At 49.1% G+C, this 25,728-nt stretch overlaps 1 long non-coding RNA gene across 2 annotated transcripts in view; it reads left to right on the plus strand.

The window, feature by feature from the left end:
• The window catches only part of LOC102167892 (uncharacterized), a 34,632-nt gene extending 13,985 nt beyond the window's left edge, over window positions 1-20,647 (plus strand). The window contains exons 4-5 of one of the 2 annotated variants that reach the window (XR_014803996.1): window positions 135-199; window positions 20,176-20,647. This is a non-coding gene — a long non-coding RNA (uncharacterized LOC102167892). Of the gene's footprint in view, window positions 1-134; window positions 200-8,370; window positions 8,907-20,175 lie in introns of those variants that run through there. The other variant, XR_002344143.2, reaches the window with a different exon arrangement.
• The last annotated feature ends 5,081 nt before the right edge of the window (window positions 20,648-25,728 follow it).

Here is a 25,728-nt window from a genome sequence, read left to right on the forward strand (position 1 = left end):
GACGCTGGACCGTTCAAGGCCAGAGGGTCCAAAAGCCTTTGCCTCGCTGTGCAATATTGAACCCTTCCAGCATAAGGGACCTTTGAGGATCACCAATAGGATGTTTCTGTATAACTCTGGGCTCTTTTGTATAGGTGGAAGGTCCCTTCCAGAGACAAATGAATCCCTCTATATAAACACGTTTCACAAATATCCGCAGGTAAGTCATCTGCAGAGAAATGAGCATGTTACTGGATAGATGGGGTGGGTAGGGAGCTTCTGGCCTGCAGAAGCTGGGTGCTGACGCTGTGTGTGAGCCCATGGCTGTTAATCCCGCGTGCGTGTAGATCTGTATGTATAGTACTTCCCAGTGACCTGTTTCTAGGATGCCCAAGGATAATTCCAGACTTGGCTGCATCCCAGGGGCTTTCACTCACTTCCCCCGGGCATCAGGAGGCTGAGTGCCAGAACCTGCATTTACCAGGTGACTATCTACCCTGCTTCATTCTTGTGCCCTTTCTGCTCCTCCTCTGCCAGGGAGAGGACAGCCAAATTCCAGAGCAGGGCTGAGGTGGCTGCCCCAGCTTGTCCGGGTTACCAACCTAGGCTGTGCTGAGTATGCAGATGGTGTGGACCTGGCTACAGGCCACCTCCAGAGAAGGAGCTCAATCGTGACTCAGCCTGGGCTTGTGAGAAAGGAGGGAAAAGGCAGGGAGACCTTTCAAACGTGGCCATCAAGGCAGTCTGCTCACTTGGCGTCAGTTGAGGTACTTACCCCTCAGGTGCACCAAACTGTTTTTTGTTTCTGTTTTTGTTTTTTGTCTTTTTTAGGACCACACCAGTGACATATGGAGCTTCCCAGGCTAGGGGGTCCAATCAGAGCTGTAGCCGCTGGCCTACAGTACAGCCACAGCAACTCAAGATCCTCGATCTACACCACAGCTCACAGCAACACTGGATCCTTAACCCACTGAGCAGGGCCAGAGATTGCACATGCATCCTCATGGATGCTAGTCAGATTCATTTCCACTGAGCCACAACAGGAACTCCTACACCAAACTATTAATAGAAGTTCTCTCTGGATGGTAGAATTAAGGGAAATTTTAAATCCTATTAAATAATATTTCTCCAATTAAAAAAATTTTTTTACAAGCATGTATTTCTTTTCTAAGTAGAAAAAGAGATAATATTAAACAGATAAAACACAAAGTTGGAGCTCCCACTGTGGTACAGTGGGTTAAGAACCTAACTGTAGCGGCTTGGGTCACTGTGGAGGTGTAGGTTGGATCCCTGGCCCAATGCAGTGTATTTAAAGATCTGGCCATGTTGCTGCAGCTGGAGCGGTGGTCCCAGCTGGAGCTCAGATTCAGTCCCTGACCTGGGAACTTCCATATGCCACAGGTATGGCTGTAAAAAGAAAAAAGAATGTTCATGATGGTACCATCTGTAATAGTGAAAACTTGTCATAACCAACAATACCAGATTGCTTAAGTACTTACGCTATAATTATACTATGGGATATTAGTATTTTTAAATGCTAGTTATTTTAAATGGTGTTACATAAAATTTGTGATGACATGGGTAGTGTTCAAATAACTTAATTAGGATACAAAGTAGGACTCTAAAAGTGTGTGCTTTATGATGCTGTATACTTAGAACTAGAGAATGGGAGATTATACATGAAAGTGTTGGCTGTGGTTATTTCTGAGTGGTCAGAGTATAGAGTATTTTGATTTTGTGTTGTTTTTCTGAAAATCCCAAAGATTCTATATATTTTACTTTGTAATCATGTTGTAAGCCTTTTAAGATTAAAAAAAAAAAAATTGGGAGTTCCCGTCGTGGCGCAGTGGTTAATGAATCCGACTAGGAACCATGAGGTTGCGGGTTCGGTCCCTGCCCTTGCTCAGTGGGTTAACGATCCGGCGTTGCCGTGAGCTGTGGTGTAGGTTGCAGACGCGGCTCGGATCCCGCGTTGCTGTGGCTCTGGCGTAGGCTGGTGGCTACAGCTCCGATTCAACCCCTAGCCTGGGAACCTCCATATGCTGCGGGAGCGGCCCAAGAAATAGCAACAACAACAACAAAAGACAAAAAAAAAAAAAAAAAATTGAGAGTTCCCTGGTGGCTCATTGGGTGAGGGATCTGGCATGGTCACTGCTGTAACTTGGGCAACTTCTGTGGCCCGGGTTCAATTCCTGGCCAGGGAACTTCTGCATGCTGCAGGTGCGACCGGAAAAAAAAGTAAGATAAAAAAAATGCTACCCTTCAAGTGGTGAGAATAACAAAGTTAACTCCAAGGAATTTAGGGGAATCACAGCCCCTGAGAATAGGGTAGGTGTCCTAGACACAGTGCAAGCCACTGAGAAGCATGGCCGGGCCAGACCTTACTGCTCATCTCTGATCCTTAGACCTCCTCCCACAAGGCAGGGACTTGCCCTCGCAGAGCGGGGCCCTCGGAGACCTCAGTGACACCAGCACGGGGGAGTGTGGCAGCCCTCAACACCCTGGCACTGGGGCCTGGCCTTTGCCCCCCTCTACACACACTTTGGCCTCTGCTGTCTATTTTCTGAGTCATGGGGAGTGTGCCCAGAAGCAAATTGGTGCTGGGATTCACATTTACTCCCTTACTCCCCAATCTCCTGAGCCACTGGCACAGGGTAGGTTTTTTGGCTGCTACCAGGCTTCAATGCCTCCGGTCTGAATTTCTCAAAGTGAGTCTTGGGAGGTTCTTTGAACTGGATCCTCTGAGAGACATGCAATGAAGATTGTCAAAGCTCTGGGGGAAAGGAGCTAGAAGCTTTAAAAAATGGGTGAAATGGAGAAAAGGTTTGAAATTAGATTGATGGGGGCAGGTGGCAGAGTTGTTATAAACTTCTTCCCCATTTCTCTTAGTGTTATTCTAATAGTTACGTAATTTTAAAAATTCAACCTTGAGGTCTCAAAGGGAAAAAATATGTGTAGACATTTCTCTGAATTCCTCAATAGTTAAAACACCAAGTCCTCTGGCAGGGAAATCTCTGTCCTTTGAAAGCTGTGTCCACATTGACCTAAAGCCTTATTTATTCAGCTCTCCTCCCTAATTGTTCACTGTTGCCTTCATAGAACCTGGCAGAGTAGCCAGTGCATAGTGAATGTTTGATAAATATTTGTCGATTAAATAAATGAACTGGGTTTGTATGCTCATTTAGAATGTATTCCCAGGCTGGCAGGTAGACAGATACTTTTTATATTATTTGCTATTAATAAAAAGAGGTATCTTGGAGTTCCCACTGTAGCATAGTGCATTAATAATCCAGCTTCTCTCTGTGGTGATGCTGGTTCGATCCCCGACTAGTGCAGTAGGTTAAAGATCTGGCATTGCCACAGTTGTGGCTCAGGTTCAGTCCCTGGTGGAAACTTCCATATGCCATGGGTGTGGCCGAAGGACCAAAAAAAAAAAAAAAAAAAAGGGAGGGAGAGAGAGATCTTCTTTAAAAATAAAAGAAAAAAAAAAAGAAGAAACCTTTCCTACGTAATAAGAGAGTCAAGCACAGTTTATTAATTTATCTGCCTCAGTAAACACTATTTTTAGGTATAGCCATTAATGAAGCCAATAGCAACCCCATAAATTACCATTAGATTAAGAACAAATGCGTGACCTTGATTTGATTCTCAGTGTGGTGATAACCAAGAAGCACTGCACATAAGGCATGCTGGAAAGGCCCGTGGTCAAGGCTCACAGCACTGGAGAGCTGCAGTTAGACATGGTGACCTGATCCAGAAACTCCATTATAATAGCTTTATTGACCTACCATACAATTCACCTACTCGAAGTGTATAATTCAGTGGCCTTTAGTATAGTCATAGTTGTGCAATCACCACAATCAATTTTAGAACATTTTCATCACCCCAAAAAACTCCATACCCATTTCCCCCTCCCAGAAGGCCCCAGCTTAGGCAGCCACCACTAATCTACTTTTCATCTGTATAGATTTTCCTATTCTGCACATTTTATAGAGAGTTATACAAAAGTAATCCATTGTGACTTTCACTTAGTGCACTGCTCTCAAAATTCATGTTGGAACATGTATCAATACATCATTTCCTTTTATCATTGAATCGTAGTTCATTGTATGGCTATATTATGTTTTATTTATCCATTCTTGATGAACATTTGCGTTGTTTCCACCTTTTCACTGTTATGAATAACATTGCTTTGGACAGTCATTTGTTGTATGAATGTATATACCTAGGAACGGAACTGCTAGGTCATATGGTCTAGGTTTAATTTTTTGAGGAACTGCCAGACTGTTTTCCAAAGGGGCTGCACCATTTTACATTCCTACCAGTAGTCCGTGTGGTTCCAGTTTCTCCACATTCTTAACACCACCTGCTTTTATCTGTCTTTTTGGTAATAGCTTCCTAGGGAGTATGAAGTAGTATCTTATTATGGTTTAACTTTGTACCTCCTTGAAGGCTAGTGATGTTGAGCATCCTTTCATGTGCTTGTGATATATCTTCTTTGGAAAAAAAAGTCTGTTCAGATCCTTTGCCCATTTAAATGTTGAGTTGTCTTTTTATTATAGATGATAAAAAGTTTTTTATATATTCTGGATACAAGTCTCGTATCATATATATGATTTGCAAGTATTTTCTCCCAGTGTATAGGTTCTCTTTTCACTTTCTCGATGGTGTTATTTGAAGCACAAAAGTTTTTAATTTTCATGGGTCCAATTTTTTTCCTTTTGTTACTTGTGCTTTTGGTGTTGTGTCTAAGGCTTTGTCTCATGAATAGTTTTTAGATTGTTAACATTTCCATTTAGGTCTGTGATCCATTTTGAGTTAATTTTTGTATATGGTATGAGGTAGGGATTCATGTGGCTATGAATCCCTACCTCATACCAGTAGTTGCCCGGCAACACTTGCTGAAAAGACTGTTCTTCCTTAAATTATCTTGGCACCCTTGGTGAAGATCAGTTGATCATAGATCTGAGGGTTTATTTCTGAATGCTCCATTCTATTCTATGGATCTAAATGTCTATCCTATGCCACTGTCACATTTGGTTACTTGATTACTATAGCTTTGTTGTAAGTTTTGAAATTGGAAGATGAGAGTTCTCCAGACTTGCTTTTTTTCTTCCAAGATTGTTTTGGCTATTCTGGGTCCTTTGAAATTCCAAATGAATTTTAGGATCAACTCTGTAAAGAAGTCAGCTGGGATTTTGATAGGAATTTCATTAAATCCGTACACCAACTTGGGGAGTATTGCCATCTCAACAATGATAAAGGTATTTTCTAAGGTATAAACTGCAGGAGTTCCCGTTGTGGCTCAGTGGAAATGAATCTGACTAGCATCCCTGAGAACGCAGGTTTGATCCCTGGCCTCACTCAGTGGGTTAAGGATCTGGCATTGCCGTGAACTGTGATGTAGGTCGAAGATGTGTCTCAGATCTTGTGTTGTGGCTGTGGTGTAGGCTGGCAGCTGCAGCTCCTATCTGACCCCTAGTTTGGGAACCTCCACATGCTACAGGTGCAGCCCTAAAAAGACTAAAAAAAAAAAAAAAAAAAAAAGTACAAACTGCAGGAGTTCCTATTGTGGCTCAGCAGGTTAAGAAACTGACTAGTATCCATAAGGATGCAGGTTGGATCCCTGGCCTTCCTCAGTGGATTAAGGATTTAGCATTGCCACAAGCTAAGCATAGGTCACTAATGTGGCTCAGATATGATGTTGCTGTGGCTGGCAGCTGTGTCTCTGCTTCACCCCCTAGCCCAGGAACTTCCATATACTGCAGGTGTGGCCATAATAATAATAATAATAAAGTGTAAACTGCAAAGACAAAGAGAATGGGGGAAGAAATAAGAAGAGCAAAGAAGGAACATGACCCGGCTGAGCAGTAGAAGCTGTGTCCTGACGCCGGCAAAAAGGACCCAATGATGGGACATGAGCAGATCAGGAAGGCACTAACTTTGGAAACATCGGGTACCAAGGAGTGTGGGCGTGAGATGCAGAGCTGAGAATGGGGGAAGGGCTGAAAGTCCACTCACAGAGCAGTGTGGCCCTCCAGGTTTCTTCCCTCGCCCCCTTTGAGCCTAGTGGTGGCTCCGCAGTAAGAGCCTAGAGATTTGTTCTTTTCAGGGGCAGTGCTCTTTTTTTTCTTTATTATTATTATTATTATTATTATTTTTAATAGTTATTTCCCCAATACAATTTTTTTTTCTACTGTACAGTATGGTGACTCAGTTACACATACATGTACACATTCTATTTTCGCACATTATCAGGCTCCATCATAAGTGACTAGACATAGTTCCCAGTGCTACACAGCAGGATCTCATTGCTAATCCATTCCAAAGGCAATAGTTTGTATGTTTCTTAAAGTGTGGTTGTGAACTGGTTTATGTCCATAGACTTTGTTACTAGCCCCAAACAGATACAGAGATACAAAAAGTAGGAATAAGTGTTTATAATTTTTATAGATATTTGACTTACTCAATAGCCAAGTGGTTGCTCCGTGGCTGCTTCTTGCTGAGCAGGGTCCAGGCCAGTGTGGATGTTTGACCTCTGTGAGTCGAGCGTGGTGGGTCACATGTACTATCATGTGCACTAGGACTACGTGTGGGTCCTGACAGATTGGAGATTAACAACTGGTCCTTCAGCCCAGAGAGCTTGAGAACCACATTCTAGAGGCCTACGGGTCGGTTGGGTGTGTTGCTGGAGAGGATTGAGTTCCCTGGTTGAAAATCTGCATTCTGAACTGTGGGATAGCCAGCCTTCTTTCCACCCTCATTCAAGAAAGCTGTCAGCTAGGTGTATACCCTCCCCCGACATCTGTCCCCTGGCAGGAGCCTAGAAGATTCTCATCAGAAAAGACTTGACTCAGAGAGAGGACTTTTAAACACTGGCATTGAGAACTCCCCTCAGAAAAACCTGCTCAACACCCATCTCTGTATCTGCAGTGGACAAGCTATACCCATGCACAGAAAGCTTAAAATAAGCTTTAGAAGTGTTTTGAGTAGGTTTTCCATGAAAATGGCTCAGAATTCAAAAGATTCAAAGGGTGTAATGAAGAGGTCTTCTGTCTCTCTCTACTTGTCTCTACTTGGTTCCCTTTCCAGTGAACTGTTTGTGCCTCACTTTTTTTTTTTTTTTTTTTTTTTTTAAAAAAGGCCACATCCTCGGTATATGGAAGTTCTCAAGCCAGGGGTTGAATAGGAGCTACAGCTGCTGGCCTATGCCACAGCCACAGCCAAGCCAGATCTGAGCCGTGTCTGTGACCTACACCACATCTCATGGCAATGCTGGATCCTTAACCCACTGAGCAAGGCCAGGGATCGAACCTGCCTCCTCATGGATACCAGTCAGATTCGTTTCTGCTGAGCCACGATGGGAAAGCCCTCCCTTTTTAATATAAGTAGAAATTTACATGAAAGAGACCTTAATAAAAAAAAATCAGGAACATAGAGAAAAGAATGTAGAGAGAAAAAAGTTCAAAAAAGGAAAATAATATAACATCCCTGGAGAGAAGCTATTACAGCAATGAAATAAGAATGGTGTTCTGTTAAAAGAAGGAATATTCTGAGACCCTCCCCCCCAAAAAAGAGAGAGAACTCTTGGAAATTAAAAATATGAATAAAAATATAAATATTGAAAAGTTAGAAAAAGAAGTTTATGAAATCCCACAGAAAGTAAAACAAAGAGATAGAGATGGAAAATTAGATATAGAAGACTAAAGGAACTGGTCAGGAGAGCCAACAGGAGCTCCTGAAAAGTGCTCTTCTTTTTTCAACAGACTGAAAAAAGAGAGTGGGTAAGAAAAAACTATATAAAATTTTTTTTTTTTTGGTAGAGCATCAGGATGTAAATTTCCAGATCAAAAAGTGCCTTGGGGGTGCAGTGGTGTCATGGTGCAGTGGTTAACGAATCCGACTAGGAACCATGAAGTTGAGGGTTCGATCCCTGGCCTTGCTCAGTGGGTTAAGGATCTGGAGTTGCTGTGAGGTGTGGTGCAGGTTGCAGATGCAGCTTGGATCCCATCTGGCTGTAGCTGTGGTGTAGGCCGGTGGCCACAGCTCCGATTAGACCTCTAGCCTGGGAACCTCCATATGTCTCGGGAGCGGCCCTAGAAAAGGCAAAAGGACAAAAATAAATAATAAAATAAAAGGTGACTTGGATACCCAGCATAATGGCCGAGGGAAGACCCATCCCAGGGCACATCAGAACCCTGGAGGTCAGAGAGAAGAATCTAAAAACTTTCAGACATGAGATGCAAAGGACACACAAGTGAAAAGGCAGCAGACTGCACGGCAGCCATTCTGGAAGCTAAAACTCTACTCAGGCAGACTGTCAATCAAGTGCAAAGGCATTTTCGATTATGTTAGTAAGCAAAAAGTTTACTCCCTTGCTCACTTTCTTAGGAAATTACTGGAAAATATGCACAACCAAAACAAAGAGTCAATCAAGCAAGAAGGCATGGCATCCACAGGACAGTGGGGAGAGCTGCTCAGCACTACCCAGCACAGAGGGGAAGGAAGAAAGGGGTGGAGGAAGGACGGAGCCAAGAGGAAGAACGGAGCAGGGAGGAAAGCAGAGTCAGAGTCCTCCCTGGTACCAGCTCTTCCTGAGCCCCAGGTTTCCTGTGGCACTGGCTCTGTGAGACACCCAACATCCTTGTAATAAATTCCTTGTCCTGCTTAACCAGTTCACGCTGGATTTCAGTCACATGCAGCCAAATTGTTCCCCTCCATACCTTTGCTCCCCAGTCAGAACCAGCAGCATCAGTATCACCTGGGAGCTGGCTAGAAATGTAGGCTCTTGGGCCTCCCCAGACCTACTCAGCAGAATCTGCATTTCCCCAAGATTCCCAGGTGACTTATTTGCACATCAAGGCCTGAGAGGCACTGTCCCAGCAGCCCAACCTGCTGGGTGGATTAAAGATGACATGAAATCCCTGACCCCATAGTGAGTACTCTTTGTAAAGTGTTCAGAGGAGGGTGAGGAGGGAACTGGGAGTGTTGGGAGTGACCATCTCAGGAAGTGTTCCTGGGACCATGGCAAGTGGTGGCTCTGAACCAAATTACAAAGACAGACACACACAGTAGAGAAGGGAGAAAGCACATGTATACCAGGAAACGGGTTTCAGCTCTGCTCCAGGAACCTGTCAGGTTAGTGAGTCCAGGTGCCGACGTGGGAATCCGTGAAGAAAACCACGTCTCAGGTGTGGCACTTGGCTGAGTGAGTGACAGACACTCGGCATCCGGATGCTGCCCACTGGCGAGTGCTGAGCTCACGCTGCCCTTTTGGCAGACAGTGCAGGCGGCCTGCCCAGTGCTCAGGAAGTAGATCGGGAGGAAGTGTCCTGAGTGAGCAACTCCTAAATGCTTTTTCAGACAGAAGCCTGTGGCCTGTGGCCTGTGGGACTGGGGGCGGGAGGGGAGCGGGAATGAGAGGAGGCTGGGGGCCGCTGTGGGGCGGGGGTCGGAAATCTCATCCCGCTCTTGGCAGGAGCGAGGCTGCCTCCTGGCTCCCGTCCTCTTGGCCACTTTCTTTGTCCCGGGGGTTTCGCTGACTCTCCAACGCCAAGCAAATCTAAGTAAAAGCTGGGATTTTAACAATTTTTAAAGGAGAAGGAGACGTGCTTGTAGAATGCCAGCGCCCCATCTCAGCCCTCATTGTGTGTGGAAAGAGGACATCACTCCAGGTCCATACCCCCCCAGGAGTCACCGGTCACTGCTTTCTGATTGTCCACCCGTTGTACGGCTCTGTACTCCTCCTCGGCCGTCTCTCCCGGAAAAGCGCTGAGAGTCTGCACAGTGCAGTTCCCCGTGCTGTGAAACATCTGCAGGACTCTCCTCTTCAGAAACAACAGACTCCACCGTCAGCCAGGGCTGTCCTGTGAAGGCCAGTTGTAGTCACCACCCCTTAGCCACGACAGCAATAAAGACCTGAGGGCAGACTACAACCGCAGCAGACAGGACAGCGTGCGCTCAGTGTGCCTAGACTTTCCTAAGCACAGTGCCGGCTCATTGCCTCCTCACAACAACCTGTGAGGGGAAACCCAATCTCAGTCCCCATTTCGCAGATGAGAAAGCTGAGGCAACAGGATATCAAATGAGGTCACAGAGCTCATAAGTGGCAGAACTGGACTCAAACCCAGGCAGTCTGGTTCCTCAACCACTGTCCTTCAGCCGCAGGCACCAGCGTGCTGATGGACAGGAGTCAGCGACAGCTCTCCTGCAGACTGCTCCTATTCCAGCCATAACGAGCCAGAGCTATGGGATGCTAGCCAGCCAAGCCGGGGCGGTGCAGTGATGGGCGAGAGCAGGGGTTCCAGAATTAAAAGATCCGGACTGGACTCCTGTGCTGCCCCCTTGGGAAGAAGGACCTGGTGCTGGCTGGAGCAGAGCCCCAGTCCTTCTGGTGCCCTCCAGCTGACCTGTGTGACCCGAGCCAGTCTCTGTCCCTGGCTGGGTTTCAGTTTCCTTGCATGGAAGTGGACTAAGTGAGTCCAGTGATTCAGTCTACACCACGCTCATGGAAGAGTCACCACCTGCACAGAGATGTGTCCACGTGCAGGTGCTGAAGGAGCCAGAGAACACAGACCTTGCCTTTGTGCGCCTTCCTTTTGTAAATCCTTTAGATCCAACAAGGCAGTTATTATCCTGTTTTTTAACTGGTGGAAGTGATATTTGAATGCGGAGGGTGCTCAGTTCAGCTGTAGCTGAACAAAGTGGCCCCTGGATCCTTGGCTCAATTCTGTGCTGCCAAATCTTCCCCCTCTGTGGATATCACGTGTCCGAGAACGGCCAAGTCCACCTCGAGTTCCTGACTCCCGGTCATTGTATCCACCTCCTGCCCGACACCCCCATCCGAAAGGCCCAGAGTCAGTGCTGCTGAGGTACTGGAACCGCCCCGATGGCGCCTCCTTTCTTGCCCAAAGCGTGGTGCTGGGGTGGCAAGTGTGTCCCTGTGCACCGTGACTCAGGCCCCTCTGCTGACGCCAGCCAAGGCTCTGGCCAGGCAAGTAATTCCTGGTGAGCCGGAAGCCTGCGGCTGAAGGTGAGGGCAGGCGGGTGGCGGAGAGGAGGGGCCTGGGGACACTATGTCCCTCTCTTGGCCACCCCTGCCCCCACCGTGGGCTCCCACATGATGGCTGGCATCTGCCCTGTGTGCAGTAGGCACTGCACAATGCCCGCTGCTGGCTTAGCTGCTCCAACATGACCGTGGGATGGGGCGGCGAGGCAGAAGCCCGCCTGTGGGTCCAGCGCCTGAAGGAAATGACTTCAGCCCCCCTCGCTCAGCAGCTTGCGCTGTGGCTACAAGAACCACAGCACTGAAACTGCCTCTTTAAAGAACTCTGTGTTATAACACTCACTTCTGCAGTCTGTCTCAAGAACTTCCTGTTCTGCACCCTAAGTTAGGAGAGGGGAAGAGCCACTTCCTTGACATGGTGGACAAGAGCAGAAGGGGTTTAGACATCACCAGTGTAACCCTAGCCTGGCCCATCCTCCCCTGCTGGCCACGCTCTTCCTTGGCGATAACTTCTTCCCAAAGCTGCGGTCAGGAGAGATGGGCGCCTTCGTGAGTTCCCAGGAACCAAGACCATATTACTTGTGTAGGATGTTGTCCCCCAACATCTGCTTGGCCTCCCGGGGTTGCTGACTGGGTGCAGGACCACCTGGCTGGTCCTTTCCCAGTCTCCCTTGCAGTGTGTCCATGTTACCAAGTTCTGGCCCATGAGAAGCTAGCAGCACTGACTGTGCCCTTAAAAGAAGGCCCATGCCTTCCTCACCTCTCTTTCCCCGGCTGGAATGTGGGAGCCATCCTCAGCCATGAGTACAAAGCAGACATCCTTAGGGAAGAGCATGGCTCGAAGGAGCCTGGGTCCCCAACACTGGTGCCACCGTGTCATCCCTGTCCTGTTTGCACTGAAACGGTTACACCCACAGAGAAGTGAACCACCATCTTGCCAAAGTCTTTCTCATTCGGGGTCTGGTTACAGTGGCCACATTTGTGTCCCCCACAGCCCCCCCTTTATTTGTGTTTTTGCAGGTATTTTGAGGTGACACCCCCCTGCCCCTTGGCTATCAGGGCAGTCACAACCTCTCTTTCTCTGAGATGCCCTGCTTCACTCAGCCAGGAGGTGGCCTAGTGAGATTGTGTCTGTAGGATTATCAAGTGGCCTATGATTGCCCGGCTCCTCTGGCTGAGTGGACTCAAGGCCAGCATCCCATCCAGGCAGCCAATCAGAGTCTCTCTCCCCTGTGTCTGGAAGTGAGATCACTGTTGCTACTGAGCCTGTGCTGATTATAGGAACCACGATGCACAGGGAGGAGCAGAAGCGAGAGGCCAGGCAGCCCCAGGGAGGCAGAGGGAAGGAAGCTGCCTGGGTTGGCGTGGGCGGCCTGGTTTCTGCTTCCAGGCCCATGTGTGGGCCTCCTGATCATGCTGCTCATGGCTCCTGGGAGCGACCTTGCTACCCTGTAGTAAATCCCCCCTTTTGGTTTTAGATGCGTTAGGTTCATTTCTGTCCTATAACCAAAAGTGCCTGGGTGTCCTCTGATCCTTGTAAAGATCTGTGTATCCTTACAAACTGGGACCCCACTCTGCAGCCCACCGCCCCTACACAGGATGCTTCTTTGCAACCAGCGAAGCCTCAGAAGTGAACTAGATGGATGGATAGATTCATCACCTGGTTGGCTAGCAGGCCAGTCTATGGACTTTCCACTGGCTGATGGGCAGGTCTCATGGACTCACAGGACTGGGGTGAAGAGGACAAAAGGCACCAGGCAGTGTGGCCATGGAGGTTTAGTGATGCACCCAAAAACACAGGGTCCAGAGGAAACCTGATGAGACCCTGGCCCTGGCCCCCCAGGGTTCCTCCTCACTTCCCTCACCTGGCTGGCCTGATGGGGGGTCTCTGAGCCACCAGGAATAGCTCCCACTTACTGATGAGTAAAACCCCTGTGACAGCCATGTCAAACCAGCCACTTCTGCGGCTCCTAGAAAAATGCAAACATATCATTTTCTCTTCTTTCTGGGTCATTTTCTCTACTTCCTCACCATTTTAAAGAGTCGATGGCTTTTCTTCCACTGAAGGAGTAACGAGGGTCCTGCACCTCGAGCCAGGCGTGGGTGTGGCACTTCCCAAGGTGCGGTCTCGTTTAAACCCTGCAAGCCTTCAAGAACCCACCTTCCAGAAGAGGAAAGAGGTTGAGGGAGGAAAAGCAGCTATAGGCTAGGGGCGGAGTCAAGGGAATGGCAGGCTGGCTGGAAAGCCCGGGCCTTAAATCCACATCCTAGTCCTACTGAGGGTCCATCCCTCCTCATCTTTTTGCCTCTACTTTCCAGCCTTTCCCCACGGGCACCTGCTCAGCTGAGCTGGCCTGCGGCCCGGGGGCGGGGGCGGGGTGGGGGGGAGGACCACCTGGGTGCTCAAGGGGGGCTCGGTGGGTGGCATTCTTCCCCTGCGACCCTACCCTGGGCTGTCCCTCTTCCCCAACAACCTCCTCTGCAGTCCCTGAGTCCCTGCCTCCCCCTGTTTCCTGCTGGCAGGCGGCTACCCTCTCTCCTCCATTCCCTGACACTCTTTGGTGCCTGGATCCCTGTGTGAATCCGGCCTCTCTCTTACCCTCTGCAAAGCACGTCCTTGTTCAGAGTAGTCCCTGAGTTTGCTCACTTTTCCCTTAGAGAAGCCAAGGCCTTAGACCTCAGGGCTCAGCCTGCCCGCTTTTCGGGCCAAGTTTGTACCCAGCTCAACTGGGAAGCCCTCCCCAGCTCCACAGGCAAAATTAATCCCTCTTTCTCAGTCTTCCCAGAACACTGGGTTTATCCTCCGGGATAGTGTGTACTGTGGCACACAGCAGAGAGCTGCATGTGAGACTCAGCCACGGGCTGCATGCTCCTGGAACATGGGAAATGCCCCATATGACTTCTGTCCCTGCTTTAGGATCCACAGACAGGCAAGAGCAGGTCCTGTTGATGGGCAGAGAGGTGGCGTGGATGTAGGAAGTATGCGGGAGGACGGGGCTGAAACATGAGGACCAGTCCCCGGAGACGGGGTGTCAATCACAGGGGACTCTGCCCAGGGTGAGGGACTACAGAGAGCTTTTGTAATGGGAAGGGCCAGAGGTGAGCTGATTAGAAAAAGCCGATGATGAGTCCTGGGGGCAGAAGACATATCTAGAAAGTGGAGGGACTCAAAAAAAAAAAAAAAAAGAAAGTGGAGGACTGGTTCAAGGAAATTTCTGGGCGTGGAAACCCAGAATCACGCTGTCTTCCCGAGTGGCTGCCTGGCCGAGGTAGAGACAAAGTCCTACAGACAGAACAGTTCTAGGAGCAAACTTGAACCTCTCTGGGAATTGAGGCCAGAGGAGGGAAACAGGAAACAGAGGCAGTGATGATGACCTGATTGTTGGGGTCAATTCTGTCACCCTGCATTGAGCATTGGGTGACCTACAAATTACCAAGCTCCCTCTGGTTAGTGCTTCAAGATGTCTTACAGCCTGCTGATTAATCACGGGTTGCACTGAAAAGGAATGTGTGTAGATTCAAGGGCCTGATCTCCGGAGGACCTGAGTCTGGATCCGTGGGTGGGGGCAGCACAGAGTTTCTGGTGTCGGCACGCCAGGGAATCATCTGTGTGCGTCCTCTCTTAGGGACAGTGAAAACATGCTCTGGTCCCAGGCAAATGACAATGACGGGGTTATAGTCACATCAGGAAACCCACCCCACCCCACCCCACCTCCAAAGAGGAGGGAGGCCAAGGTGCCGAGATCTGGGGCTTCTTGTCTGTGACACAGGCCTCGCTCCCAACCTCTGAATTAGAAGCAAGACTTCTCAATGGTGTAAGGAAATTGCATGGTGCCCTCCTCTCTCATACCTTTAAGATTTGTCCAAAAATCTTCCATACAGCAGCCTCTTCTGTGACCTAATTCTGGAAAGAAGAATCCCTAGTTATGCCAATACAGGATTAAAAATCCCTGGGTGTTTACCTTCCAAAACAGATGTGGCAAGTCTCTGGCGCTTGTGAAGCTAAACTTGCCTGTATTTTATTAAGGGTGTGGTCACTCCTGCTGTTGTCTTGGGTGCCCTGACCTAGGAGGGTGTTGTCGTGAAGCCTGGTACAGGCCTTCGTGGCTTCAGAAGTCGCTGGGGATGAGTGTGTCCCTGCCAGAGGATCCCCAGGCCTTGCTTCAATGAGAAGCAAGAATAGCTGAGAAGCCCTATGTAACACCTGCCTCTCCATCCTGTCACCTAGTGTCCTTCTGCCTCCAGACCTGTCTTCAAGACAGATGCTGAGGCCAGTGTCCCGCCAGAGTGCAGTCGCATCCCTCCTGCCTGGGTGTGTAATTGGGGGTGTCTGTGACGCTGTAGGGCTTCTCAGGATGAAAGGACTAGTCTGGCCCCTACACTTTTTCTCACGGGTCCCTGAGTCTCCAAGGAAGTGACCATAGGCAGAGGCTCACAGGTTGTCCCTGGGCCCCTGCCCCCCTGGCGTAGGCCTGTTTCCTGTCCCTTGCTCACTCCCCAGGATGTTCTGATTTCCTCACCTCAGCTCTCTGTTTAGCCGCAGAGGTTGGGCAACTACCATGGGGCACTGGGGCCCAGGCCCTGCTTCCTATAGGACCTGGCCTCTGCTTCACAAGTCTATGTGAAGCCACTGTTGTCCGGAGGCCTGACCTTCTCCTGACTCCAATTACTCCTCTGGGTGTTGCTGGTCAAAGGTCTCCCTCACAAAGACCTCCCATGTGCAGGCAGTGCCGGGCTCTGGTTAGCGTGCAAGCTCTGGGGTCGCCCATCCTGGGTGTAAACCCTGGCTCTGCCACGGGCTAGCGACCTTGACCTTTCCCCAGGTGTGATGGAGGTCTTGCCTCACCTTTGAAAGAGTCGGCTTGTTTTCCTTAGCCGATTGCAGTGACTGTATGGTTTAACTTGGTCATCAGTTCAAAGTCTTCCTTTCTGGAGGCTCAGTCCCCCGCGGTACATGGCACACCCCATGTGAATCAGAGACTAGGGGCGTGGAGGGGTTGCAGCCATGCTGCGGTCCCCCGGGGCATCATGAAGGACACCCAGAGCCCGAGTTGGGCTGGCTCACCCTGCTCAGCTCCGGGCAGGAGCTGCAGGATGAGGAGAGGAAGGGAAGGAGCTCTTTTTTCTTTCCACAACCTCTCCGGCTCCAATCCCTCCTTCTTCCTCCACCAGAACCGTCAGGAGAAGGAACAAAGCAGGCTGCAAATGCCCCAATATCCTCTTCCATCGTGGCCTCCTCCACTTTCTGTGGTTCTTGGGCAGGAATAGAGTGAGTGGTTTGCACTGTCCCTTTGCAAACCACCTCCAGACTCTTGGTTCCACATGCTTGCGTGTTATTTGCGTATGACTTACACATTAGTGGGATTGCTCCGCGGACTTCTCTCTGGTAAAGTGAGCTCCTTAAAGGGCGTGTGCCTGCGCCTGGCTTCTGGCCCCGGTGTTTTCCATTTAGGATGTTGCTATTCTCAGCTCTGTCACTCTGTGTGGGTAAGTCAGGGAAACCCCACCATTTATCTGGTCTGTAAAATGGGAGTAATAATCCCTGTCCTCCACATGGGGTTGTCACGGGGATTTTAAATTGTGGAGTAGATGTAAGATCATCTCATAAACTGTAAAAGAGGTAAACAATTTAGATGGTCTTGTTATTAAGCCTATTCCGTGCTCCCAGAGTCTGATGGGGACGAAGCATTTTCCAGAGGTAACCAGGGGGAGGATCTGACTTACTGATTTGATGCCAGACTGAATAAGGCCCCTGTGTCCCCTCCCCCACCATGGCTTTCTAGGGTGCTGGACGGCAGGGACCTTGTTCTGTTGAGGGCCCATCCCAGTGCATGGAAACTCCTCACCAGACAATGCAGAGGCTCAGCGCTGACTGCACTGTGTTTGAAATCCTGTGGGAAGTCAGTGGCAGGGTGGGGGTTGCAGTGGGGGAAGTCTAGAGAAGGCTGTGCTATTTTAGGACTGTAGAACGTTACTGCAGGAAGGAATTTAGCCCTCAGTGGTGCCCAGCCCCTCCGTTTTACAGAGGAAGAAACTGAGGTTAAGAGAGGTATGTGTCTTAGGGTTCCCGTCATGGCTCAGTGGTTAACAAATCTGACTAGCATTCATGAGGTTGTGGGTTCGATCCCTGGCATTGCTCAGTGGGTTAAGGATCCTGCATTGCTGTGGCTGTGGCATAGGCCGGCAGCTGTAGCTCCTTTTAGACCCCTAGCCTGGGAACCTCCATATGCTGCAGATGCGCCCTAAAAAGCAAAAAAAAAAAAGAAAGAAAAAAGAAAGAAAGGTGTGTGTCTCGCTCAGGACCCCTAGCAGCCTTCGCTTAGCAGTCTGGGCTGACCCAGTGATGGTCAGTGGGATAGCACCATGGCCCGAGGGCCCGCTCGGTCACAGTGCCAGAGCACTGGGCTCTGGGGAGACAGTGGGGTGTTGCATCTGGAGCTGAACTGCCTCTTAGCCCAGACATTCCGCCTCCATCTGCAGGGAAACAGGCTCTCAGCCTCCCAGGGCAGCACAAGGCAGACACACTTGGTTCACAAGTGCCCTTGAGAAGGTGACGAGAGTGGGGAGCACGCCATCCTCGTCTCCTGCCTCTGAGCCCTGTCCTCCCCCCCAACCCCAGCTGCCAAGTGCTTGGAGGGCCTGCTCAGGAGCAGGAAGACAGGTCTCAAGGCAGAGCCATGTGGGCCCCACAGACAAAGGAGCCTTGGAAAGGTCAGACTTATTTCTGACAAGGGGGCAAAAACCCATCCCTGAACTTTCATGAGCCTCACAGGATGGTTAGGGAGTGGGCAGCCAGCAGAGAGGGCAGTAACCAGAAGGACATTTCATGACCTTTGTTCTCAGGACCATTAGCTTTAATTCAGCAAGTTCTTGTTAGCAGGCGATGATGTGTCCAGCCCTGAGCCAGGCGCTTAGGGTGGAGGAGACAGAATATGTCCAAGACTTGCTTTCCAGGAGCTCTCTGGGGGTGTAAGACTCTCAGGTGTGAGTCGGAAGAGACAAAAGGCAGAAGCTGCATTTAAGGTCAAAGAGAAGATGCTTCAGAGGAATCGCAAAAATCAGTGTCTGAATCCCATGGTTCCAAAGGGCTTTGTGGGGAAGGGGAGCCTTTGTTTGAGCCCACCTCTTTCATTAGTCATCGAGTTGGGGAGGGAGCAGTTTAGCATGGAGAGTGGCGTAAGCAGAGGTGGGAATGAGCAGAGGAGCTGCCCATCTCCAGCCTCCTCTGCGCACAGGCTGTGAGCTAGAATCAGATTTGAAAGGATAAGTGCTCTGTCCCCAGGCACAGCAAAGATGCGCCCAGGCTTCTGGAAGAGAGAGGCAAAGGCATTACGGCTAAGCTGTGACTGGGGTTAGAATGGTTCCTTGAGCCCAGGGGTAGCAAAGAGCGTAGTCCTCAGTCTTGAGCCCAGCCAGCCTCACATAGGTAACTTTGCAGAGCTGTCACCAGCTCAGGGTCTGGATTTAGACTTGGCTTTGAATCCTCTCTCTGAAGCCTTTAGTGACGGTGACCTTGTTGTCACCCCTCAAAGCTTCAGTCTCCTCCTCTGTAAAATGAAGATGGTTGAGAAAACACTGAGGAGTTCCCATTGTGGTGCAATGGGATTGGCAGCCTCTTGGGAGCACTGGGATGCAGGTTCAGTTCCCAGCCCAGCACAATGGGTTAAGGATCAGTGTTGCTGCAGCTGCTGCTCAGATAGATAACACTGAACTCGCGGGGGTTGTTGTGAGGACCGAAGAAGGTGGGCAGTCCTGCCCCGCTTACCCTCAGCCCATGGTGGCCGTGGTCAAGGCTTGGTGGTCCAGTTTGCTGCCAGGGCCTGGCATTACCCAGCTGACTCTCTACTCTGATTGTTTCCCAGATCCCACAGGCCGAGAAGAGTCATCCCTTCCCTTGGGTGCCCTTTGGAGACGTCTTGGTGAGGAGAGAGGGTGGAGGAGAGGGACAGCCCCAGGGCTGAGGGGGCAGGATGCCCTAAGAGCATCTTACAAAGAGCCAGGGAGGTGGTTAGGGGATCTGGGTTCTGGAATGAAGCGCTTTATTTTCCAGACCACAGTTTCCTCATCTACGAAGCGAGGAGCTGAAGTTAGACCCGTGATTCCCGCCTGGTGAGAGGGGGGAGGTCCTTGTTACAGAGTCGCTCCTGGAAACCAGATGCCCACTGAGCATTGCCCTAGGCCAGGGAACTAGATCACCTTGGAGTTCCTGCTGTGGTGCCACAGGTTAAGGATCCAGTGTAGGACAAAGCTGTGGCTTGGATTCAGTCCTTGGCTCAAGAACTTCTGTATGCTACAGGTGCAGCCAAAAAAGAAAAAAAAAAAATCACCTCACATGTAGGTGCTGTGCTGTCTTTCAGTCACATAAGGATGCTGCTGTCATTTTTAAAGTCCATCTTAAAGGGAATATCGAGTGCCCTGTAGCTTTCTATCAGCATGTTGATTTTCATTCACAGATACTAAAAGTACAATTACTTGGAGGAATCTGAAAGTGTTTTTGAAGTCTTAAAGAGGTTCAAGCTTGAAGTGTTTGGCTCCTACAGGGTCAGATGAAGGGCACTCTCGCTCAGCCTTTCCTGCCCTGGCTCCCACCCAGCCTGACGAACCAGCTCCTCCCTCCGGCCTTGTTCCCCTGCCACAGGGAGTGGCAGCTCCAGTAGCCTCTCCCGTGGCAGTGAGGATGAGGTGGAGGGAAGGGGACAGCTAAGGCTAGTGTCTCTTGAGGGAGGAGGACAAGTTTTATAAGAAAACCCAGGAAACCCTGGGGATTCTGTCCATTTGGAGGTCTTTTTAAAAAGGTGACCTGTCACTTCCCTGCATTTGTCCTTGTTTCCACTGCACACATGTTTGCAGCACATGGGAAGTGGGAGGGGTTGGAATGTCCTACAAATTCCCCTGACACCCAGTTCCCACCTTTATCCTTTAGAAAAATGCTTTGTGTTGTTTTGTTTAACTTTTCAGGAGGTCACAGACCCATTAAGAATCTGATAAAAGTTACAGACCCTTGTTTCAGAAAAAAATGCAGCTACGCCTACACACACACACATAATTTTCACACACAATTTCAGCAGGTTCATCACCCCCTGAATTCCCTAGACCTCCTTGGGCGTTCCTGGACCCCAGGTGAGGAAATCCTGCTCTCCTGTGGGCTGCTTTCACTAAGTTTGCATTTACCTTCTCTTCGTTTTCTACAGATCTGAGGTCTAAAGTCTCCAGGACTTCTAATGGGACCTCCAAGTGCCCCATTTCCCAAACTGCTCGTGTAGGCCCTTAGGTCTGGACACAACTGCCTGCTCTAAAGTGGGCTTCACGCACGCAAACTTCCCCTGGGGGTCAGGCTCCAGGCGCTCTGGGCATTTCTACCCTCGAAACTGTGGACCTGAAACCCTGTGTCCTGGAAACAGAAAACAGATCTCACCTCCGGAAGGATCCCCAGCTCCCATGCCACCGCCCCATCCCCGCAGTCCAGCCCCCCTTTTCCCTTCCAACCCTGTGTGAGGACATCTGTTCTGGGGCTCACCCTCCTGTCAAGACAGCCTGACCAGCCGGTATGGGAAAATATAAGAATGAATGAGATTCAAATTCTGATTTCAAAGAACTTGCTGTCTACCAGGGGAAATATGATGCATTAAATAAACCACAATACATGGCTCAAAAAAAAAAAAATCTGTAGGAGTTCTCACTGTGGCACAGAGGGTTAAGAATTCAACTGTAGTGGCTTGGGTCACTGCAGGGATACAGGTTTGCTGCCTGGCCTGGTGCAGGGGGTTAAAGGATCCGGCATTGCCACAGCTGGGATTCAATCCCTGGCCTGGAACTCTCATATGGCTTGGGTGTGGCAATTAAAAAAATGTGTGTGTGTGTATGTGCACACATGCACACATACATATATATACTCTAGCTCAGTAGCTGTGTATCACATAGCAAGTGACATTTCAGTAGACATTGAAGGTTGGGGAGGCGGGGAAGGGGGGGAGGGGGAGGGAGGAAGGGGAGGGGGAGGGGGGAAGGAAGAAGAAAGAAGGATTGGGTGGTAGCAGTGGGGAGGGTCATCTGGAAGACTCTTCTGTGGGAGCCTTTTCCACCAAGCTGCTCTGCTCTAAGGCAGAAGCGACCTTGACCTCTGCTTTCATTGGTGCTCACTGTCTGGTCCTCTCAAGAGAACAGCAGATTCCAGGGTCTTACAGTCCTAGGTAAAGATTAAATGAGATAAACTCTATTAAAAACACTTACTGGCCCTGAGGCAAAGGGTAAGCCATTAATAAATGGTTGCTACGCGACTCACATGGTAGGTATCTGTGTATAGCTAGAACCATCTCCTGTGTTAGATCTGGAAGGCAGGAAACAGGTTTGCGTGTGTGTCCTCAGTGCTTACGTAGCTACTTAAACTAAATAGACAATCAATGACTATGAAAGAAGTAGACATCCTGATAGGTGAGTAACTAGAATGTGAGCAAGATTCTCATTAAGCTTCAGAGAATCTGTCCCCTTGAATGAGGATGGATATTTTCTTGCCTAAAATTCTCTCTGTTCTCAGACATACAGTCTATAACTTGCCAGGTGTGGTGAGGAATGCTGAGGGTGCCGGACTGGTAATGCTGACAGGATGTCCCAGTTCCAGGCATTGTTTGGGTCTCCCTGGCCCTGGTAGGTGTTCACCTGAAGTCACTAAAGCTTTGGCGCCTGTTGCTTTATATGATGTGGTGGTCCTACGTCATGTAGAGCACCCCCCCCTCCCCACGGATGCCTCTGTGGTCTGTGCTGGGAGAAAGAACTGGGATAGCAAGGAGGCAGGGTGAGCTAAGGGTTAGTACAGGGCGGCATTTGGCCCCTGGGCTCTTGAACTCCTTTCCCAGTCCTGTTGCCGCAGAGCTAAGAAACTGTGGATAGTCCCTTCTCCTCTCTGCTATAGCGCCTTTTAGCCTGCATCTACCTCAACACTGAGTGCTTACATGTGACCTGTGCATACCTCCCGTCTACAGGGGCAGCAGTGTGCCCAGGGCGGCGGACCGTGAGGAAGGAGGAGACAAGGTGCCTGCCTCTGAGATTTTCACTCTTGTTGAACAGAGAAGGCAACACCCAGGAAAAACATGGCACAGTGGTTAAGAGCACAGCCATGCAGTCAGGCTGCCTCGTTCACACATGGCTGTCTTACAGGCTGACACTGGACAACCCTCTGAACTTCTTGCATCTTAGTTTTCTTATGTGTAAAGTAGGGTTAATAGCATTTATCTTCCAAGAGGACTATTTTTTAAATGGTTTTATTTTTATTTATTTATTTATTTTGGGGGGGCACCCGTGGCATATGGAGGTCTAATCAGAGCTGTAGCCGCTGGCCTACGCAACAGCCACAGCAACGCAGGATCTGAGCCTCGTCTGCGACCTACACCACAGCTCACAGCAATGCCAGATCCTTAGCCCACTGAGCAAGGCCAGGGATCAAACCTGTGTCCTCATGGGTGCTAGTTGTTAACCGCTGACCCACAGCTGGAGCTCCCAAGAGGACTATTTCAGGTCAAATAGTTCATGGAAAGTTTTTTTTTTTTTTTTTTTTTTTTTTTTGTCTTTTTGTCTTTAGTTGTTGTTGTTCTTGTTGTTGCTATTTCTTGGGCCGCTCTCGCGGCATATGGAGGTTCCCAGGCTAGGGGTCGAATCGGAGCTGTAGCCACCGGCCTACGCCAGAGGCACAGCAACGCGGGATCCGAGCCGCGTCTGCAACCTACACCACAGCTCACGGCAATGCCGGATCGTTAACCCACTGAGCAAGGGCAGGGACCGAACCCGCAACCTCATGGTTCCTAGTCGGATTCGTTAACCACTGCGCCACGACGGGAACTCCGGAAAGTTCTTAATATAGGACCAGCACACAGGGAGTGCCCCACAATTGTCTTGCCCAAACCCCCCTGAATGAGCTACCCAAAAGTGCTGTTAGCTAATATTTTCAACTTTACTATTACTTTTACATATTTAAGAAAAAATTGACCAAACTCCTCCCAGGCTACTTCCTTAGGAGGCTGAGTGCACCTGCCTGTGAAGCAACATTTTGTTCCACTTTAAAGAAAATGGGTACTAAAACCACTACGGAAAACAGTGTGGAATTTCCTTGGAAAACTAAATGTAGAAGTACCATATGATCCAGCAGTCCTACTCCTGGGCATATATCTGGATAAAACTTGCATTCAAAAAGATACATGCACCCCTGTGTTCATTTCAGCACTATTCACAATAGCCAAGACATGGAAACAATCTACATGTCCATCAACAGATGAATGGATTAAGAAGATGTGGTACATATACACAGTGGAATACTACTTGGCCATAAAAATAACACAATAATGCCATTTGTAGCAACATGGATGGAACTAGAGATTCTCATAGTAAGTGAAGTAAGTCAGAAAGAGAAAGACAAATACCACATGATATCATTTGTATGTGTAATATAAAATGTGGCACAAGTGAACCTATCTACAGAAAAGAAAGAAACTCATGGACTTGGAGAACAGACTTGTGGTTGCCAAGGGGGAGGGGAAGGGAGTGGGATGGACTGGGAGTTTGGGTTTAGTAGATGCAAACCATTACATGTAGGATGGATAAGCAATGAGATCCTGCTGTGCAGCACAGGGAACTATGTCCAATCACTTGTGATGGAACATGATGAAATATACTATGAGGAAGAGAGTGTGTATAGATGTATGACTGGGTCACTTTGCTGTATAGCAGTAATTGATACAACACTGTAAATCAACTCTAATGAAAAGGAAAGAAAAGAAAATAGGTAAACACTTGAAAATAGAGTTTTTGAAGGCAAGTGACTCTCTAGTCATAATTATAGACAGAGTGGGCTACTGCCCTCCACAAGCAGAAAAGCTCCTTCTAGATATAGCTGGATGCTGCCCCTTCCCTTCGTGGGTGCCCTCGCTCAGAGGCTGCATGTGCCCCTGGGCGGTGCTCCCTTCCAGAGATTCCAGCTCAGCTTCTTCTTCACCCCCAGACCCCCCACCCCTTCTCAGGCTCAGGCAACAGGGGAGCCACCCACCCAAGTGAGGGCGGGGAGGGGGGAAGTGAGTGGGGTTTCTTGCCTGATGTTCCGGCCAGACAGAGCTACTGCTTAAATATGTGCAAGGATCAGGGTGCACCTGAAAACATTTTAAATGCCTTCCGTGGTTGAGTGAGGAAGGGGTTGAGCTCAGGATCTGGAGGAGGAGGAGAGTGTGAAGGGCTTGGGGAAAGACTCAGCTGCGTCTTGGGCTCAGTTTCTATCTCAGGCTCTTGAGCACTGTTGTACTCAGTCTGGCAATTTGGAGACGGCTGTGGGTATGTATCTGACAGAACAGGATGCTCTTGGGACACAAGTTCCAAAAGAAACCCCAACCGGAAGACTGGCCCCCACGCCCCCACTGGACAGTCTCTAATGATACTTGGGGAATGATCTGGGCAGGCGTGGGCAGCTGCAAATGTACTTACCTGAGACTTGGCTCTACCTCCTGACCCCTGGGAGCAGAAGTGGGAAGTGTAAAGACTTTCTTTATATTGTGTGTGCTGATTTCATTTCATTTTATTTTATTTTATTTTATCATTATTATTTTTTTGGCCATGCCTGAGGCATGCAGAATTTCCCAGGCAAGGGACTGAACCTGCATCATGGCAGTACAATGCTGGATCCTTAACCTGCTGTACTATCAGGGAACTCCAAATGTGCTATTTTTAAAAATTCTGATTCACAGCCCCTTTTCATGCTCCCCACCCCATTTTCAGTTGGGGGGGGAAAGGAGGTGTGAAAAAAATAACACCAAGGCGTAAAAGGTTTCTAGGACATTTTGTCTGAAACTCTTGGAGGGTTGGAATTAGGTATAAATAGGGTGGAACTCCAGATTTCCATAACATCCCTTAGGGGTCTAAGCTTACTGTATGCCTTTTAAAATTGGAAGAGATTGTTCACCACTACAAAAGTATTACTAGAGGGGCCTGCAGATTTGAAGATAACTACATTATGAAGAGGCCCAAACTATTTGGTAAGGATGCTCAAGTTTTGGGAAGTTCAGCTGAAACAGCAATTTGTGGGTGAAATATCAGCCAAGAATTGGCTGCAGAATCACCCACAGATTGAAGGGATGTTGGTGTGAGGGGGAGGATGAAGTCTGTACCAGGCTCAGGATATGAAAAAGGATTTAGTAAAACTAGGAGTTGAGTTTAAAGGTCTAAACTTTAAACTCGGGGTTTAAAGGTCTAACCAGCCCCAGGGTGTCTGAGGCATGACCGGTAAATAGAATCAGAGATTCCATTCAGCAAAAGCAGACAGGAAAACAAATCTCTTTTCTTTGTTTGTCCTGGTTGAAAACCAAACACGGTAGCCATCTGAAGAGATTCCAGAGTCGGGAGAGATTCCAAGGAAAGGAGGGTAAAAATGCAGCCAGCCTCTGACCACAGGGGAGGTCAACCTCATGGTTCCTCCCATGCCATTGTCCAGCACAGTGCTCTGGAATGTTCACCAGTGTCCTCGCATCTCCCTGATTCTGGCCCACAGGACACTTCCCTGCTTCACCCCTCTTTTCCTTGTGACCCCCAGAATGTCAGCTGTGAGGCTCAACATTCCTGTCTGGGCCTGAGCAGTGTGTGTGTCACAGGTAGTTTTCAGCTGTCGTGAGAATGCACTGAATGACAGCGAAAGACTAGGTCCTGAGGCGGCTTCAGATCTCTGGAGTGGAGGTGGAAGGGGGGGGGGGGCGACGTGGGGAGATGGCGCTAAA

Source organism: Sus scrofa, chromosome 5, assembly GCF_054392235.1.
Source record: "Sus scrofa isolate SSC_HxYL_T2T_F1_AM1 chromosome 5, Sscrofa_HxYL_maternal_Yorkshire_Landrace_v2.0, whole genome shotgun sequence".
NCBI lineage: Eukaryota > Metazoa > Chordata > Mammalia > Artiodactyla > Suidae > Sus > Sus scrofa.